The following is a 17367-nucleotide window of genomic DNA, read 5'->3' as shown; positions in this document are numbered from 1 at the left end:
CGCCGTGAGGGACAGCGTCGGCCCCCGTGGTTGGTGTGGGTCTCAGCACTGCACCACTGGGTAGCCTAAATCCCTCGTGTGGTGTTACTATGGTTCTAGAGGGAGATAACTGAAGTTAAATAAGGCCTGCTTAAAAACTGAGGGATGGGAACTAGCCTGAAACATGGGGTCAGACCAGCCGTGCTGGGTGGATGTCTCTTTATTCTTACAGAATTCCTTCTGGGTATTGGGGTTGTATATATCTGAAGCTTATTTGGCTTATCAGCCAACACACAGCCCAGGCTGTATCCCCCACACCCATGAAGAGCAATTCATAGAATCATGAAGATTGGAAAAGACCTCTAAGATCATCTAGTCCAAATGTCCCACCATGCCTACTGACCACGTTCCTTAGTGCCACATCCAGACATTTCTTGGAACACATTTGGTGACAGTGATTTCATCACTTTCCCTGGGGAGCCTCAGTCTTGCATGGTATCTGACTTCCCTTAATTCTGGCCTATTTCTTTCTTCCAGTCCAGATGCAGCAGACAGAAACTCTGTACTCAGAACTGCCATCTTCTTGAACCTGTATTATGGCCAAATCCATAGCCCTGCTTGGACTGTGGACTGGCTGCATTTCCACATACTGAGCATGGACCCATCTCTGTCAGCACTCTGGGTGCACCGAGTTTTATGAGTGTTACTCCCCACTCTCTGCCTTGTTACCCTTTGTGAGAGGGCAGCAGGACAGGAGTGCCAACGCTATGAGAAATGGGGGAATTTTTTGCAGAATGAACGGTCTTAAGCAAGAAAGCATGACTTCTAGGTCATAGCAATTTGATGAAGCAACTATTTCCTGCCCAAATTGATTACTGAGTTGGGAATATTTGCCAGCTCTGGGACAAAAGGGGATTTCTGTCCACAAACTATCTGTCCCACTGGCCTTGATATTCGCGGGAATTACTTGTCACGGTTTTGCCTAGAATTACACATATTTTCAGGAAAGAACATCTAGCACAAAGATTACTGAAATCAGCAAGGATTTTTAAACTCAGAAACTATTTTGCTGTTTCAGGTCTTTCACAGCCAATGTGTTATCCACTTTTTTTTCTTTCTCCCTCAGCTCGGACAAGAAAAGGGCATATGGGTTCTCTCACCCCATTTCTCATCTCTGTTGTGATCCTCATGAACCACCAGAAGTTATGTGTTGGGAAGTCTTTATTTTGAATATTGAGGAATCCTTTATTTTATTTGTATCCAAATGATTTAAAATACAAATTTTAAGAAAATAATTTCTTGTGTACTGTGTATTTATGTCCTAGAAAAAACAGTATTACTGTCTGTATGCCTGCTTATTTATGCTATATATTTCTGTCACAAGTCTTCTTGACTTCTGTAAAGTCAAGATTAGATAGGATACCTTTTTTGTTGTTTGTTAGTCATAATTAAATTATGTGCCATTTAAATTAAATTTCCATTATCATAAAACAAATATACATCTGCTGCTAATCTATGATCAGTATTAGGCAGTGTAAGATTGTCATTCATTGGATTAATCCTGACTTTTACTATATTATCTCATTAGAGAGGTATTTGCACTCAGAGGGCACTTTTAAATAAATCACAGAAGCCAAGATTTTGTACAGCATCCATGTGACAGCATCAGGTCTCTTTCCTCCAATACCAGAAAAAGAAAAAATAAATATGAGTACAATCCTTGTAGCCAATGGAGGTCAGATGGCTCGACAGCAGAACAGCTAGCCACAAAACGTAAATCCCGTTGAGAAGAATTAGACATTGTATATCATGATGATGAATTCAGTTTCCAAATAGGACATGACAGGTGTTCAGATATGACATAGGGTTCTTCCTATGGGCAGATTTCTGTAAAGAAAGCAGAGATTGCAAAAATGGAAGGAGCCATTTGAGGTGTGTCTACCTGTACATTTTCCTTATTGTAAACATCCCCAAAACGCTAGATATCTTTGAATAAAACTCTAGTTATCTTTGAGTATCAGAAGTTGAACTTTATTAGAATTTGAATTAGTACAGAGGAAATGCAGATCTGCTGGTCAAACAAGAGTAACCTTACAAGGTCAGTGTGTGTATGTGCTTATAGCAAGAGATATGCACTGTTTAAATTCTGTTGTCCAACTGCAGCCTTTTGAATGAGCATAGGTGGCTTTTAAAGGAACTTAGCACGTAGTAAAATGCAACCAAACAGCTAGATATTGTCTGTCAAAGGCACACAGCATGAAGCAAGACAGACACTGCATCTGGGAAGACAATTAGGGACATGACAAGAACAGTGTATGTGGTTGTCTCACCCCATCTCTCTTCAGAGAAGATAAGGCCTTCTCAGAGGGCAAGATGGTTTTTCTTGGTCACGCTGAGCAAAACCAGTCTGGAAATTCAGCAGCTTCAGAGAGGTCTCAGCAAATTCCAGGCTGCATCTTGTACACCTTCAAAGGCATCGTGGAAGAGGCAAGCACCAAAGGCAAGGCCTTGGGGTCTCTGGCCTTGGGGTCCCTCAGTCCATCTCACAAGCACTTACTGAAAAACAAAACCTGTGCGTGATCAAATACAGTTCACAGATTTAAGCTCCCAAGTTCTTACAACAAAAGCCTCGGGAGGAAATCCTTCACACAAGCACATTTTTTAGGAGTGAAGCATCACTTACAAGTTTTCAGTTAGGGCTGTTTTATTCTTCTTAACTCATCCTATTATTGACATTTCTTAAAACTACATTGTTCAACAAGCATGTCGAGCATAAATGTGAATTTCTTTACTGTTGAAACCTAAATGTTAAAATAACACAGATTTTTGTCTTTAATTTCCTCTTTTTTATTAAAAAATAAAAAATATATATTTGATGGAAAGTTATCAAAAGCATATTCTTTAACTCAAGGACCACCCAGAGACAATGTAAATATGTATTTAAGCAGTTTTTTTTAAAAAATACACTAGGTATCTGAGCAATTGGAGCAGCTTCACAAGAATATTAGTTTTTCTGGTACACCATTGTCTTGATACAGATCTAGGACACATGATCTTGACATTACAGTGCGAGCATATGAAACAGCCCTCTCTTTAACTTCCCTATCTCTTTCTGTTGGACAAGTGGAACCGCTCTCCGATTTTCATTTTTCAAATTCAAGCCAATTTTAGTTATGGGAGAACAAAAGCAATTTTAGCTTCCATGATTTATTCTCTTAACATTAATAAAATTGAAAAATAGCAGTCTATTTGCTGACGGTAATCAAAGTGGGCTTGTAAACCACTGGAATTAAAGCATGGTAATGAAAGTGTTGACAGATCCCTTACTGTAGTGATGGGAACAGTATTTCTTCCTTATCCACACTATAATCTGTAAATAAAACTTAGTTCTCTCAGTGAAGTGTGGATACTGATTTATTGTCATTGTTAACACGGACAGGCAAATAATACAGCACACTTTTCAAAATATGGAGTGTGAGTGAAATCCAGTCTGTCCTGAGACCAAGAATAATACTGTGGATTTCAGCATCCTTCATCCAAAGATCTCAAAGCACTTTGTTATCATTAAATTTTGCCTGCAGATGGCAGATGGGAAAACCGAGGAGGGGTAGCACAGGGATACAGTTCTAATATAAACTTTTCTTTTTTCACAGGAGGTGTTCTTCTAGTGGTTGCAGTGAAAAATGAATTGGGTACCATAGAACTGTTTCACAGAAAACAAATTCCACAGGGAATAATGAAGCCTACCCTCACAGAAAGCTTTTTGTTTTGGTGGTAAGGACTCGGAATGGACCAGATGATTGTCAGTACTGGTTTAACTGCTGTATCACACACGCAAATTCAGCTGGTTGCTACTGAAAATTATTTTCATTTGGTGGATGGCTGATAAATTATGTAATATCCATACTGCTAATAGTGGCTAATATTATACATTGCTGGTAAAGGTGAGTTCAAGACATGTAATTCCAAAATCACTAGATCATAGGTGTTTGAAAATCCTGCCACAAATCAGGGAAAAACACTGTATTTTAATGCAGATCATACTGCCCTGGGAAATAACCTGCTGGATCTTCTGACAGTGTTTCCACAGAATTTCTCATCTTCTGTGCAAGTCTTTCCCCTTAGGTAGCCAAGTTTGGAAGATATTGCCACCGATACAGGGTGGAATTGTGAGGTTTATGCGATGGACTCATTACAAGCACAGTGCCATTTAATACAGCAGTCTCACAGGGCTCTTTCCTCCTCTAGCCCACAGGCAAGGAGTATTAATTTGTGTGCACAGACATTTTACCTAACCTTCACTATTTCATACTCAAGGCCTTTCCCTGTCTTATCCATTGCATGGCATTTAAACCCTGCTCTGATGACAGAGCTAATTTCTTCTAGCACTTCCCTCCAGTATAACAGATGAATGCTTCACAACTATTTATCAATATGTTTTCACAGCAGGGAGGAAGTAATTTCACCCTCATTTTATGGATGGAGTGTTACCAGACGAAATAGAGACTAAGTCAAAAATAACCACCACTGCTGTCTGTCCAAGCCCAGGCTGCTCATGACTGGAGCTTGAAACCTCTAAGAACACTTCATGTCAAAAGTGCATCTGCCAGCGACCTCAGCTTAGATTGGATGGATATTCTGCAAATAACATCAGGCTGTGCAGAAAAGAAGGAAACAGGCAGTGAGACCCTGAAAAAGTCATCGTAACTGATCTTAACATTACACTCAGTTTACTGTGGAGTCATTTACAGGACTTAATTATGAGGTCCTCTTGCCTGATTTTTCAGAACACTGGATTAATTCACCTTTTAATTCCTCAGCGAGTGGGGAGGTGAGCTTACAGAAACAGCCCTTTTCTGCTTATTCATTAATCTCAAATCAAGGACCAATTATGCTTCAGGAAGTTCCAGTTAATTGTAACTGCTCAAACTCTCAAGCCCGTGGATATCAGTGAGGCCGCAGAAGTGACTAAGTGTATGGGAACTGTTGAATCACAGCCTGAACCACTGATTGATCACCTGAGGCAAGGACTGAATCAGCTATGGGAGCACAGGTGAAGGCAATTCACCTGTGTGACTGGGAGGGGTGGAGCCTGGCTGCACCTCTCCTAGACCCCATTTAAGGGCTGACTGCCACTGGGGCAGGATCTCTTTCTGGAGATCCTTTCTCTGTGGAGTCTTTCCTGCAAACCTAGATCTTTGGATACAGGTGAGTGTTCTTTCCATATTTGTTTCTTTTCTAATTTTCACCATGATAATCTTTCCAGCTGAAACATCCACTGTAACACTAAGATGACATAGATGAGACACAATGGTGACAAGCATGGAAGCCCAAAGACCTATTTGGGTTTGCAGGATCTTTCCCTATTTGCGATGCAACAGGGCCAGAACCACATGGAATCTTTGAATTATGATTGTTCTGGCCATTAAAATCAGACAATCTACTTAAATTACAGCTCAAGTCCTTCTCTTTCATTGCTATGAAATGTTCTTTATAGGTTTCCTGTCCCTCTTCAATTATCCTTCCTCAAAAGACTAAGAAGACTTACTTTCCTGAAAGTGGCTGTTGAAGATAAGGTTGCATAGCTTGAAGAGTATGGTGAGGGTCACAGGAGGACATCAAGTCCTGTAGATTATGCTTAGATAGGATTACTGAATTAAGATGCTAAAGTTCTGCGAAGAAAACATACTGGAGAGCAGAGTAGAATCTGTGGAGATTACTGCATCTCAGACAGTCACTGAATTGGCTGCACATAGAACCAAGAATAAGGGCTGGTTCCACAATGGAAGAACATAGCTGGAAGAACTGGCTATAAACACTTCTTCACTTTGAGCTTATTGAAAATATACTATCTTATACTGTAATACAGTTTGTCTTCGAAGTTGAGAAGGTGTTTGTTCCATTTTGAGAAGTTCAATTTAGGGAAAGCTGTGGACAGAGCAAGCCTTTCTTCTTTTTTCTTATCTTTCTCTGATGCACACTACCTGCTAAAGTGTAACAGCAGAGTGGTTACAGGAGTTTGCGGAACTTGGAGAGGGTATGGTACAGAGCCTACTTCTAGAAGAAAGAGGAGAATGATGGACCAGCTGTCTATCTTGGTAAGGTAAATTCTGTATGTACCCAAAACAAATACAAAACAAAAAAACCTCTACAACCTTATTTCCTCATTGCACAGCACTATCAGCTGAAAGCGCTATTAGAAATGACTTTTTGGCACAGCAATGAAAGTTAAGTTACATTTCAGTAGGACAGAGATTATCCCACTCATCCATTTTAAAAGAGTTTAAAGTATGAAAATGAAAGATAGGACAAAAACAAACAAAACAACACAAACCAACCAAAAACATAAAAGCTGTGAGAATGGTTTGAAGAAGCTTCTTATTCTTTCACTTTTGAATTATTATATAAATTCATATTGACTTAAAGATAAGATCTTGTACTGGCAAGATATCATTGCCATAAAATTCAGTTAATCAGTCTTTCTTGGAAAGTGGGAAGCTCTGTAGATGACTGACCTATTGGTGTATGATATCTATGCCACTTTCCTTTAACTTTCTTCAAAAGAATTTTGTTCTAAGCTAAGAAAGCTTGTGTTTCACACACATGCACAGAAAGTTTCTTGTTAGTCCTTTAATAACAGAAAAGTGGGAATAAAATAACATGCTTACAGAAATTCTGTAGCTATTGTTTTTTTCTTTCCCCAAGTTTTATTTATGTATTTCTCATCACACTGGGCACAAGCAAGAAGGATGTTCAACAGCCAACAGCAATGAATGTGACAGCCATTTGCAGTATGTGAATATAACTGAACTTCTGAAAGACTGTTAATACCTAATTAATTTTTATTTTATAATATAAACAAGAATAGCTTTTCCCTGGAGGACACAGTAGGCTTTGTTTTGAAATCCAAGTGTCTGAAATTCACTCTAACTTGTATCCCATCAACACTAGTCTACTGAATAAGTACTTGCTATCACATCTCTTTATATCTCGTAAGTAATATGGTGCTGAGTTTTGTTTTGGTGACTTCCGTGAAATAAACCTTGGAAGAGGAAAAAAAATACCTTCCTATTTTATAGTAGGTATCCACTTTCTCAGCACAAATGGATCAAAAAAAAATATGAAGGCTTAAGCAAGCATGCTTTGAGATAAAAGTCTATGGGAAAAGAGGATGAAGGCTTGGAAGTCTGCCTGATGTTTTATCAGTCATTATGTTGACCAAATGAGCTTCTATGGGATTTAAAACTTGTCTTTGTGGTCAGGCTTTTCCACTTTATGTCAGTTAGCAAGTAATTAACATATTACTTAATGTATTTTCCCCAGTCAGGGTGTATACATCCAACAAGTGTATTTCAAGCTTTGACCAAGAATAAATATTTGTAGTTTGAGGAAATGGGAGGAGTGTTCATGTCAGTTTATATAAACATGTAAATTGACTTTAGATAATCCAGTATTATTTATCTTGACATAAAAAGTCTTATGCTGATATAAACATCCTCGATGCAAAATTTCTTGTTACTAATTTTGCAAAGGTTATAAACAATATGGGAGGACAGTTAAATCAGAAGAATATTGGTTAGCAACCCACATTAGCTGTCCCAGAGTGAAGATCAAGAGACTTCATCATAAGAAATTGCAAGGTAATTTGTGCAAAATTTTTATGGTAATTGTTATTTAGCAGATACTTTTTATACTCATACTTCTTCAGTCATACTTCTTTAGTTGTACATTTTCTTCTTTAATATACATGTCTGAGCTCAGATATTCTTCTCATTGTTAATGCTCACTCCTTTCTTGAATGCTGACACATACCTGACCTCATGACCATCTCATAGCAATGGATTCAACAGAGTAAATATAATTTTAAAGTGTTTCCTTTCATTTGGAATTTCTATTTTCAGTTTTCTTGGGAACCTGTATTACAAGGCTGCTATGTAGATATTAATACTCAACATTCCTTTTCACAGCATTCATTGTTCTAAGTAGCTCTGTCATCATTTCTATTCTCTTCCTCTGTGATATGAACATGTCTAACAATGTCTAACATATTCTTCATCTCTTCATATGGAAGTTTTATAGTCCTCTGTATTTTTATCCATTTCTGAATATGCTTTTTGAGTTACATTTTTGATAGTGGAATGAGAATTGGATAGAAAATTGTAGGAGTAAAATTAACTTTCTTCATAAAGCTACTGTAATGTTTTCTATATTAGTTTTCATCCCAATATTTATTCATCCAATTATTTTTATTTATGAATTTCTTGCCTTTCAGGCTCCTAATGTACACAGAGATGGATTCTCATCTAATTCCTCACAGTAAAATAATGTTTTCCCAGAATTGGCAAGCTAAAATAGAACCTAATAAGAAAGTGTACCAGATACTTGATGACTTTTCCAATGTATCACATACACAAAGCATATTTTTAAGGTTCCCGGATAATTTGTCAGAAACACAAGTCTTAACTCACATCACTTGTGTAAGTTGATGTGCATGTGAATCTTATCATAAATATTGTATGCATAGGCAAATGGAGAGCTCATTCATATCCCATGCTTATGGGAGTAATGAAACATCTCTCTTGAGATTCAGGTTGCCATTTTGAATATAGGCTTTTGATGACTTGCAAAAACTTTCTTATTAGTATTCTTGGTTAACACCTACTGCTTGAGAGCTAAATGGGACAAGAATCTTGTTGCCTTTGGACCAGTGAGCTTTTTCTGTTCTGCTGATTTAAAATCTGCTGAGGCTGTAGCTTACATTTCTTGCTTTCAGCTCAGAAAATTCCTCTTTCCTTGAAGAAACAGAAAGGCATCCCCAGGTACTCCAGAAACCTGTTCTGCTAGTTGGAGCTTGCAGGCTCCATCCCTGGACCTGTGCCACTTGACACCAGCCACTAAGGAGTTTGCCTTTTGGTTTTACCTTTCAGCTTAGTTATTTGGACTTCCACTAAATGGTAAATAGAAATGTGCAGGAACACTGCAGAGAGGTTGCTTGTCTTTCTCCTTGCACTGTGCAAGAGAAAGAGGGTCTCCAACAGTTTTCTCAGATGGGTCTGTAGTGCCATCTGGTCTCAGCAAACAGGCTCTTCTCCAAGAACTCACTGCAGTTCTTCCCTAGGGCAGATGAGGTCAAACATCTTCTTTCTCAGAGGTTCTACTAAGCTTTTTATAAACTCTGGGTCTGAACTTGGAGCCACTTCTTTTTTAATGGAAAAGTTTTTTTATCTCAGTGAGGTACATGGGCCCTGAAATAAATGCAAGTGCAATGCCTGTAGGATCAATGCTACCAAAACTCATCTCCTAATAAGCAGAAGCAATAGCAAAATCAAACCCACCTGAGCATTTCATGTGGATGGAAGATTTCATGTTGGAGAGTAATACAGTTGCAGAATTTTTAGTAAGGCCAAAGAATCTTCCTGAAAGAGCTGTTTCTTTAGCTTGGGTAATACTAAACTTCTGGATACCAGTATAAACTTATCACTAGAACTGCTAAGTCAGAAAGCATCAAAATCTGTACTGCAGTGTGACACAGTTTCCTCCTTTCTAATTTAGGAAGATAGAGGACGTTTTATCCTCATCATGAAACACTGAAATTGAAACATTATAAAAAATCTTGTGAAGTTACATGCCATTAATATTGTGAGCATCCCCTGAATGAATGATCTCATTTCCATCAGAATACTGCCCTCTGCTAGCTATTGTTTCACTGTACAAAGGTACTTCTCAGTGTTATCTGTAGGAAAGCTTTCAGGTTTGGTTTTTCCCCTTAACTGCTGAAGGCTGTTGGAACAGGGTAAATAACCAGTAGATATCTCCTGAGATAAGAAGTAGCAAAGGGAATTTTTGCTCAAGGCTTCTACATTCAAACAGATTGGGCAGCTCCTACTAAACCATTTAATCAAGATTCAGAACTTGACCTTGCCCTACCTCTCCTTTCAAGCCCCCAAGTTAAGTTGTGTTAGGCTGCAAGTATTGAAAATTAATGAGGCTGCAGCTACAGTAAGTCACATGTAAGAATATGGATGGTGCACAGATGGCAGAGGAAGAGAGCCGATAGCTTTCCTGTTAGAGAAAAACACAGAGCACTGAAGCTCAGCTGGGATCTAGAGCAAGAGGGGAAAATTTCTGGTTCCCAGCGGAACTTATGAGTTTAGCAGATAGACTCAGCCCACTAGTCAGCACAAAGCTGCTTGTTCTCAGCTCTGCGTTAGTAGTGAGGGCTGCCCTTGCATCCCTACTCCTCCAGCACCGTATGCTGCTGCACTCTGCCTATCCCAGGACTTACCCAGATAATGGAATGTGACATTTTGCACCATATACAGGTTTAATATGAATTAGTGTGTTGCCAGAGAGGAAAGCAGAACTGAGTAGGTCAGATGGCTGATAAGAAAATGTTGGTATTCGTCAGTTCAGAGAGCAGAATCACTGACCGTCCTTCTTAGCTCTTTGAACTAGACTGAATCAGGGCATCTTCTTTTAAAGCATCTTCTTTGAAAATTTCCTTGAGATATCACAGGCATCTTTCCCTTCTTTCTGTCTTCATCATAATGTGAACTGACTATGTAACAAACACCACAGCAACAGTTAATCTGTGAAGGACCAGTCCCACAAAAATCATGGCAGGCGGTACAACAGATAAACCCCTAATGATATACAGCTTATCATCTTCTCAGTGGTGAGACTGCCATTCATACCTGCAACATTATCCACTGTTCCGTTCTGTGTTATTCCGATTAGTCCATCTTTTGGGTTTTAGTCAAATCTACTTTGGAGTACGTTCCTTGATGTGGTCATATTCCTTTGAAACTCAGGCATGACTGGAAAATAAAAAGCTTGAATATGACTCTATGGTGTTAAAAAGGTAACAGATTTGCTTTTGTTTTTTACAGCACAATCTCAGCCTCGTGCCCAACAGAAATTTACAATCAGATTTCATGACACCGGAATTCAACACCAAAAGAAAAAAAAAAAAAACTATCATTAGTGAAATTCTGGTAAGGGTTACCCTATTACAAAGTTCAAGCAAAAGAACAGCTTTAATGTTCACCTTAGAGCAATGCAGCAGCAACAGCAGTAATATCAATGAATGGATATAAATTTTTATTCTGATACAAGTAATTATGATTTATGACCAATAAATTCCTATGCTTGCACTGTGGGTTAAATGCAACTGATAATTCTTAAAATGGAGTCAAACTGCCAACTGAATTTTAAAATAAAACAGATATATCATACTAAAAGTTTAAGAATCCACTGCACTTAAATATAAAATCCTTATATCCAGGTTGATGATCAGAGTATTGTTATAGCATCTGTGAAATCACACAGCAAGCAATATATCCTAATGGGCTTTATAGTTAATAAAGAATGACACAAAATTCCAATCTCTTATTAATCTGGATTAAGCTGAGAAGAAAAACTTGCTTTAAACCTAGTCTTATAAACAGAAGGTCTAATCCTGAGCCTGCTTGCTGAGGGTTGTTAAATTACTGACAGTAGAACTGCCATGTTTGCTCAGTGGCAGAGAACAAAGCTGCCCAGTCCTGGGGAGCAGCAACATGGTGTTGGGGAGGGGGTTGCTCTGTGCAGTGAATGTGGAGCATGAAGTACAGGTCATGGGATCTCACACACAATTAATGAGCCAAAATCAACACAGGCGGGGAACATTAGGCTCATTTATTTAATTATTCACTACAGGCGAAGTCAGATGTTCATGAAATTTCAGAATCTGGGCAGCGTGATTGTGCACTGGATCAGTCCACATTCAAGTCTGCCTCTAGACCAAACAAGGGAGTTTCTGATCCAAGCAATGGCCACATCTAAGAACTTTGGATAAAGCAGTATTTAGCTTTTGTCTAGGAGTTACAAACTGTCTGCGAGATATAATGACTTAAATTGACACATTCCAAAAGATCACTAAATTTTCAACAGCTGTATTATGTATCAAAAAGCAATTTTACAAGTAACATTCATGAGCAAAATATTTTACAGTTAAAATCAGATGCATTCAAACACCCAGGAATTCTACAATGATTTTTTTCTGTTTCTTAAAGAACATTTAAGTCATTAAAATATAACATTCCATCAACACTGAAACATTTCATACAGATATGTCAGTGCTAAATGGAGCATCTATCACACCACATGCGACCATCATAGAAAGATCAAGGTGTTCTTTTTTATCAGATGTGGTTTTTGTAAAGTAGATTCTCAGACTTCAGAACCTGTATGGAAATTGAGCAGTGGTCCATAAGCCATCTCCATATGGCAGTACTGTTTTGCACAAAGCGAGAATAGGGTATAGTTTATCTTTTGCTTATGAAACACTAACTAACAAGCAATCATCACTGAATTTTAGCATCTATTTTTAAAAGAAAAGGTGAAATTAGCTGCTGTCTCTTCATTAAACGTGAACTCTGGCTGCTGAACTCTATTGACCTTTGCATGAGTTAAGACAGAACTGATCAGGGATATCAGACAACAGCTTTTCTATGACAATGGAGAGAATAAACATTACCTAGGAAAAACTGTAATTTAAAAGCAGAAGGAGGATTAAAAAAAACAAACAAACTGAAAAGAAAGACTTTATTCCATGTTCCCATGAACACATTCAGGCAGTTAGCACATTCTGGGTATTTCTCAGACCTGACCTCTCAGCTGGTCTGTGGATTTCAGTGTTTAAGTAGCTGAGCAGCAGCTTGCAGGCTGAGCACTTTCATACTTCAGGCCACCTGTTGAAGTGCCTAAATATAGTTCTGGGAGCTTAACCTCAGGCTTTGATGGCCTTGGCTGTTAGAAACTCTTATTGCAGATGATTGAAAAGTAGCTGAAGGATCCTGAGGGTCTGGAAATGAGCAGCAAGGCAGCCCCAGCTCTCTTCATGCAGAGAGAAAAACAAAGCTGAATGTACTAACAAAATAACAACATGAGGTTTGGCAGATGGGTGATGTATGAGAAACCACAGTGTTATACCATAGCCCTCTTCACTGATGCCCAGAGGAAGTTTGCCAATGAAGAACTAATACAGGCTGAGCTCCATCCACTTCTTTCAGAGGCTGAAACTCATTTTGGTTATCAAAGAATAAAATTGTACCTGTGGCACATAGCTCAAATGCAAACCCACAGAGCTTCTTCTGAATGCTGGATATGGCTCTTTGTCTCTCTTTGTAAACACTGGTTTGATTTAATGCCTTTCCAAGTGGCTGGAGAACAGATTTTAGTGATTAGAATACATTGGGTAGTATTTCAGATGGAAAATTCTAGAGATTCAGTTATTATGTAAATGGATGTTTGCATGTGACTGTTTTTGAAACAAATTAATTGCAGCAGCACGAGTAGGTCCTTGGTAAGCAGCTGTAGCATTACTGAGATTCGCAGCAGTGTGATTATTCCACTTTTGTTGAAAGGACCAGTTTAATCTTAAAAAAAAAAGCCCTTCTGCCAGTGGGTCTGCAGTGACATTACATTTGTGTATAAACTGCACTGCTACAGTTTATGTGAACACAGCCCTCAGATTAGCAATTTCTGCAAGATCAACAGGTAGCCAGAGGATTAGACTGCTTCATTTTTAGAGAGATGAAATAAAGATTGAAGTTCTTGGCAGGCTTTGTAAGCATAAACAAAAATACTACTGAAGTACAATCATTTCCAGATCAGAAAACTATCACTGTGTATCTGTCACAGAAGGTACAGGACGTGTGAAGGAACCTCCAACTGGAGCCTGAGCAGAAATGCAGTATTTTTTTTAAAAATGCAATGGTGTTGCTGTAATAAATGCACTACTTGCCCAGCCAACATCCTCAAGGGAATGTGGCCAGAGACCTCACATTCTGGAAATGTTTTGCCTGAATAACCACTGACAGCACTAGCGTTGGGAGCTATTGCCAGGAAGAACTTTGAGCTTTGTTTGCAACTATTCAGCTCCAACAGCAGCCACCTGACTGCCCGTGGTGCCCCCTCTGTAACAACCAATGCTGCGGTCACCTCATGCCACATAGCAGGGGAAGAGGCTTTTGACCAGGATGACACATGCTGCCCTCAGCACGAAGCTTCAGCCACCACAATGTGCATCTGCACACAGTTCCATCTCTGCTGAGCATCTCTAGTGCTCTGTTTCCCTTCACAGCTTGCAGACTGGTTCTACAAAAGCTTTGGTTATATAGCCTGGAGATCACTGTAAGTGGAGGCAGTTACTCTTCAGACACACACAGCATTCACAGACAGATGCAGGGCTTCTGCACAACTAAATTTTTTTCCTGCTGACTTTCAAGTGCTAATGTTTTTCAATCTACCTTAAACAGAAAATAAGAGGATCATGCAGTTTCTTTTTTTTTTTCTTTTTTTTTTCCCCCAGTTCTTTTTGCCTGCTGGATTTGAATATGTCAAGAGTAGAGGTTTTGGTCCTATTTTACCTCCAGTTAATTGATTACCAATTAACTTGAGTTAACTGAATTCAGCACTAAGTGCTGGTCTAGACATGCCACAAATGTTTGTTCCAGGACATTCTGAAGAAAACCACAAGTATTTGAGTCCTGGAAGAAAAATCTGTGGAATATCCCGACTAGCATTTGCAATTGTGCTATTAGGTCAAGTTAGCATTGCAATTAATTATTGTGGGGTAAAGGGTACGAGAAATGTTAGAACTGACATTACCTAACAAATTTGGTGTTCCAAATTGCCACTGCCAGAAAATTAATCCTCCCATGCCACTCAGAATTAGTCAGTAGATATGTGAGAATTCACTGCTCTCAAGGTACAAGGGTATAATAAATACGTACATGGTTTGGATCAAATAAACTTAGCTACACAAATATTAGCAACTTTCTTGTTTGTAATTTCAACATGTTACTTAAAAGACTAACAATGTATTTACATTACATCGTTGCTTAGGTATGTTAATTAACTGAAACTTAACAGTCATAAACCACCAGGAATGTAATGAAGAAAACTAGTATTTGCTTTACTACCTTTTTCCATACTTTAAAATATTGATGTAAGCTCAATTTTTACATTCTTCTGCTTTTCCCATTTTTTAAGCCCCCCTCCTTTTTCTTAAGTCTTTGTTCTTCATGTGTGGGAGCGGGCAGCTCTACATCTCAACCTTTTCCAATTAAAGTAATAATGAAAAACAACACTGCAGTATTTTCTTTGACTGACATCTTCCAGAAATATGTGTTACAATCAAATGATAAGCCAATTCCCCTATGCCCTCATGCACAGCACATTTCTGTTCTGACCTGCAGCCTTGTATAGCTTTGCTGCCAGCTAAGTGGGATACCTCACAGTATTTGCAGATTGCACCTAACTTTTTATCATCTGGCACTCAATAGGCAAAGTTCTCAGTTCAGTTCAGCACCAGTCCATGAAACACTATGCCTTGTGTTATGTGAGAAAGCAATGGCAGATTTCTGGCATTGGGTAATGCTACAGACCTGCAAATTATGGAGTCGCATGAAGAACTAGCATTACTTGGCTATCTGGGGAAGGGACATTTCGGAGTCCCCTTTAAACACATTGCATAGAGAACCACCGCAACAGCCACAACTAAGAATTGCTATACCTCCCCACTAGAACCCCATGCATCATCTATAGGGTGGAAGCCAGTTGCACAAGCTTCATAATCAGAGCACGTGAAGCAACAAGTTTGGGAAGGGAGGTTACTAGAGAGCTCAATCCACATCCAAATTGATCTACAATAGACTAATTCAAACACTGAAAGCTCATCTGTACTACCAGCTTTCTTAATTTGTCTCTGTCTCACTCCTATGTGAATAAACAATCCCTGGACTCACAACCCCCCCCAAAAATGGGGTAACAGAACAAACAAGAACATGGTCAAAAGTAAGAGTGAGGTTGCTTCATAGTGAAGAGCAAGCTGGGAGCTGAGACAGCCACAAAACAAATGTCTCACTAACAAAGCACAGCACCACAGCAGGGTAGGAAGGAGGACAGAATAGACAGACTTTACTAGCACCTCACTGAATACAGAATGGGAAAATAACTCAGGGAAATCAAACAGTTAATCAAGAAAAGCAGGAGGCATTACAAGGGAAAAATGTACTTGTGGCTTAGGAAATTAGAAAGAGTTCCCAGCCTGAGCTTGAATGTTGTCCTGGGGACACAGCCAGGGCTAGAGGTGCCCAGGTGAGCATGGTCAGGGTCATCAAGTTCTATCATGGTTCTTAGGAACTTCACTATGTATTCCCACCTTACAAAGCCATGTGGTTGAGGAATGATTTGTTGTAAGATGGTTTGGATAAAGAACATGTGATATCTCCTTAAGTGCAAGGATAATTTTTGGTCTGTAGTTATACCAGCTGTTAAGGTAATAGAGTTTTTTGTGTGCTAATTTGGAGTAAGGAAAATGCTTCCCCTAGTGCAGTAGTTGCCTTTCTGCAAGATCATAGAATTATAGATTGGCTTAGGTTGGATGAAGGTCAAGGTGCTGGGATGGGGTATGTAAGCTGGGCTGAGGTTAGAGAGAATCTAGGTGGTGGTTTCAGCAGGGAAGCTCAGAAAACTGGGTGATTTTACAGGGATTGTGGTGTTCAAGGCTGCTGGTTGTTGGTTTGACTTTTTCACCAGTGGGAAAATGATCTGAATGAAAATAATCTGCTTTGACAGATAGTTGAGTAGTTCAGCAGTGTTTTCTGTAAAGCCAAACCTGTTTGCTTTTGGTGAAAACTAGTTAGGAGTATGTTGCTTACCTTTCAAAGACATTTCTGGTTTTATTTGACTGGGTTATGAGAAGAGCACCCTGGAAAAGCTGGGCAAGCAAGCCATAGATGTGTGAAAGAGCTAGGTGGGTTCAGGGGCAGAAACAAGTTCTCAAAAGCTGAAGCTTGTGTTATCAGTATATGGATATTATTGTTGCAGGCAAAAGTGCCTTGGAGATGGGGGTGTCAAGTAACTCAGCCATCTTGGAGAAAGGTTGTATGATTTTAGAGGTCGTGTTCCAGAATTTCACTCACTTGTTCTTTTTTCTGTTTTGAGAGTGATGTGGCAGACACAGGTGGGCTTATACTTCAGGGAGACCTACGAGCTCCTTCCAAAATCCAGCTTTGGCCTTGTCCCCTCTAGTCCTTCATGATGGGGCAATTAATGTCTGTTAGAGTATATGGAGTCCTAACAAGATTTTGGGCTCCCTCTAAAGTAAAGTGCTGTTTATGAAGGAAAGATAAAAGACACTATTGATTTATTTTTTCATTCTGGAAACTGACTGAAAATTATTATTTTAAAGTATTTTTCAGAGCTGTCACACTTAAGTTATGTTTGTAACTCGGGGTATTCTCTCCTCTTGATTTGTGAGTACTGGTCTAACTAATCTCTCTTTGTGGTTCACGTATATTTAGAGTTCTTTCCAACCTTAATGGTTCTATGATTCTTAAA

At 39.0% G+C, this 17367-nt stretch overlaps 1 long non-coding RNA gene across 1 annotated transcript; it reads left to right on the top strand.

Annotated features, from left to right (window-relative positions):
• The first annotated feature begins 5110 nt into the window (after positions 1–5110).
• LOC109366668 lies at positions 5111–11232 on the top strand. Its single transcript, XR_004159379.1, has 3 exons — positions 5111–6077; positions 7512–7619; positions 10869–11232. It is a non-coding gene; the product is annotated as an uncharacterized LOC109366668 (long non-coding RNA).
• Positions 11233–17367: the final 6135 nt, after the last annotated feature.

Source organism: Meleagris gallopavo, chromosome 3, assembly GCF_000146605.3.
Source record: "Meleagris gallopavo isolate NT-WF06-2002-E0010 breed Aviagen turkey brand Nicholas breeding stock chromosome 3, Turkey_5.1, whole genome shotgun sequence".
Taxonomy (NCBI): Eukaryota; Metazoa; Chordata; class Aves; order Galliformes; family Phasianidae; genus Meleagris; species Meleagris gallopavo.
Note: the sequence above shows the minus strand (reverse complement) of the source record. Positions and strands in the feature narration are given on the sequence as shown.